General features: G+C 45.9%; 1 long non-coding RNA gene across 1 annotated transcript in view; it reads left to right on the forward strand.

Annotated features, from left to right (window-relative positions):
- LOC122548169 overlaps positions 1-3,424 on the forward strand; it is a 20,534-nt gene that overhangs the window by 15,212 nt on the left and 1,898 nt on the right. Inside the window, exon 3 of the long non-coding RNA XR_006311182.1 lies at positions 1,885-1,967. This is a non-coding gene — a long non-coding RNA (uncharacterized LOC122548169). The remainder of the gene's footprint in view (positions 1-1,884; positions 1,968-3,424) is intronic.

Here is a 3,424-nt window from a genome sequence, read left to right on the forward strand (position 1 = left end):
GGCTGTTGCTGAGCAGCTGCTGCTTGGTAGCCCTGTTGATGACATTTTCCAAAACTTTACTGCTGATCGAATGTGGACTGATAGAGGGAAATTGGCTGGGTTGGATTGCCCTTTGTTTTTGTGTTGAACATCCCTGGGCAATGTTCCACATTGTCAGTAGATGCCGGTGCTGGAGCGGTACTTGGCTTGGTGGGTGGCAAGTTCTGGAGCACAAGCCATCAGTATTATTGCCAGAATATTGGCAGGGCCCGTAGCCTTTGCACTACTTAACCATTTCTTGATGTTATTCAAACTCAACTGAACTAGCTTAAAACTCGCTTCTGTGATGTTAGAGACCACTGGAGAAGGCTGAGATGGATCATCCCACTTTGCACTTCTGGCTGAAGATTGCTACAAATGCTGTCATCTTATCTGGTGCATGGGTGTGTGAGGCCCCTCCATCAGTAAGGGTGGGGTTATCTGTGATGCTTCCTCCGGTGAGTTGTTTAATTGTCCATCACCGTTCACAACTGGGTGTGGCAGAACTGCAGAGCTCCGATCTGTTCCATTGGATGTAGGATCACTTAGCTCTGTTGCTTGCTGCTGATGCTGTTTGATATGCAGGTAGTTCTGTTTGATAGCTTAACCAGGTTGGCACTTCATTTTTAAGTCTGCCTGGTGCTGCTCATGGCATGCCCTCCTTTACTGTCCATTGTGATAGGTGAGTGCGGGATGTACAAACCCATGAGATTACAGATTGTGCTGGAGTACAGTTCTGCTGCTGTTGATGTCCCAAAGTGCCTCAAAGATACCCAGTTCGAGATCCTACATCTCTTCGAAGTCTGTCCCATTTAGAACGGTGATAATGGAGGTTTTTCTCAACTTTAACTATTCTCACCTTTGTCTCCAAAAGGAATGTTTGATGGTCGCTCATACTGATACTGTCATGGCCAGATGAATTGCAGCTAGTCAATTCTTAACAATGAGATCAAGTATGTTTTACACTCTTGTTGGTTCCCTCACCAACCGCTGCAGACTCAGTTGAGCAGCTATGTCCTTTTAGGACCTACCCAGCTCAGTCAGTAATTCTGTTGCAGAGCTAGTCTCGATTGTGGACATTGAAATCCTGTATCCTGTACGTTTGACACCATTTTATTGCCTCAGTGCTTCCTCCAAATGTTGTTGCACGTGAAGGAGAAGTGATTCATCAGCCAAGGGAGGATGGGACGTGGTAATCAGCAGGAGCCATGAGACTTCCTGGTCTCCGGAGCCAATGCTGTGTACTCCCAGGGCAAATCCTCCCTGTCTGTACACCACTGTGCCACCACCTCTGCCTGGTCTGTCCTGCCGGTGGGACAGGACATATCCAGAGATTTCAGGAGAAAGTGAAGACTGCAGATGCTGGAGATCAGGGTCAAGAGTCTGGTGCTGGAAAAGCACAGCAGGTCAGGCTGATGAAGGGCGTAGGCTCGAAACATCGATTCTCCTGCTCCTCGGATACTGCTTGATTTTGTGCTTTTCCAGCACCACACTCTCGATATCTAGGGATGGTGATGGTGGTGTCTGGTCATTGTTTGTAAGGGATGATTCTGTGACTATGACTATGTCAGGCTGTTCCTTGACTAGTCTGTGAGACAGCTCTCCACATTTTGGCACCAAAAACCATATGTTAGTGAGGAGGACGTTGCACCATCGAGAGGGCTGATACTTTGGTTGTAATTTCTGGTGCCTTGTTAGTTGCCAACTGGTCCATCCAGTTTCATTCCTTTGTTGAGACTTTGCAGTGATTAATACAGTGAGCAGCTGGCTGGGCCGCTGTCAAGTTGGCAGGATTTGTTTCGCCATTGACAATGGTTTCATGGAGATCAGAAGATTCCTAATACGTTATTTTTTTCTTGAATTCAGATTCCACCATCTGCCAAAATGGAATTCGAACAAGGACTTCAGTCATTTGTTTTAATATTCTGGATAAAAGCTAAATACATCAGGTTTGTTCACTCATTTTAAATATCACTAACCCTGGTTTTGTTTCTTTGTAAAACACTGTCCATCATCCTGTCTCCTCCATCCTCCCCTCCAACAATGAGTGAGGAGCACATGGAGTTTCTCTGTCACTAAGACTGAGATAATCCAATCAGCTGCCTCTGCTGCTTCTCTCCCTCCCACTAGCCCACCGAGCCAAACTGCCTCACGTGGTGTTCCTGGTTTTTGTCCTAAACCTACATCTTTCTCCAGTCTCTTGTAAAGCCTTATCAGAGTTCACCTTGACCCTTTACCCTAATCTCGCTAAACTCACTTTCCAACTCTCTTTCCTCCACTGCCGCCTCATTCCTCCCCCACCCCTCCTCCCTCGCCAATTTATAGATATTGTTCCTTGTTTTGTCTGTTGGTCTTTTTTGGTTATGTCCTTCTCTCCCATTCTGTGAAAAACTAATATTTGACCCCACTGTTGTTGGAAAATCCTGCTCCATCTCCACTCTCCCTTTCCTTTCTGAATTCCTTGCATTTGGTGTCCCTCAACGATCTATCCTTGGTCTCTCCTGTATCTCACGTACATCGTGCCAGGAGGTGATATCATCCAAATACACTGTGTTAGGTTTGACATGTACACTGACGATGCCCAGCTCTCCCTCCCCATCATCCCTCTCCATTGCTCCACTGTTACTCAGTTATCAAAATGCTTATCACATTCCCTCTACTCGATTAGCTGCAATTTCCTCCAATGAAACATTGTCACGGTTAAACCCATTGCCTTACCTTTACCTTTCTGCTGAGCCCCTCCCTCCCCCTGTGAACTGTCTGAGGCAGAACAACACTCTTCACAATATTGCTGTTATATCTGACCCCAAGGTGACCTTCTTATCAGACATCCACACAATCACAACCCCAGGAATTCCAATCTCTTAAACGTTGATTTTCTCCACCTCACCCCAGCTCCATTGCTACTGAAACCCCTTACCCGCGTCTGTGTCACCTTAAACTTGAATCCAAAACAGAACCCTTGATTCCGTGACTCAGAATCTGGTTTCAGACTCCCCTCTCAGTATTTACCCTCAGACACATCCTCTGAGTATTTATCCTGTCAAACCCCTTAAGAATCCCATCTGTTTCAATGAGATCACCTCTCTTTCTCCAAAATCCAGTGAGTAGAGTCCCAACCTTTTCAGCCTTTATTTAAAAGATTATCCCTCCAAACCAGGGATCATCTCATTGAATCTTCCCTGAAATGCCTCCAATGAAGTGACACATTTCCTTATCTAAAGGACCAAAACTGCTCTCATTACTGCAGATATGGGGGTCCCACCAGCACTTCCACACGTTACTCTCAGGTATATACTCCAAACTCTAGTACTGAGAACCTTTGAAACAAAACATTCGATTCCCCTTCCTGATTCCCTGTTGTAACTGTGTGGTAGCATTCTGTGTTTCCTGAACAATTACCCCT

The sequence above is a fragment of the Chiloscyllium plagiosum genome, unplaced genomic scaffold, assembly GCF_004010195.1.
Source record: "Chiloscyllium plagiosum isolate BGI_BamShark_2017 unplaced genomic scaffold, ASM401019v2 scaf_12265, whole genome shotgun sequence".
In the NCBI taxonomy this organism is placed as follows: Eukaryota; Metazoa; Chordata; class Chondrichthyes; order Orectolobiformes; family Hemiscylliidae; genus Chiloscyllium; species Chiloscyllium plagiosum.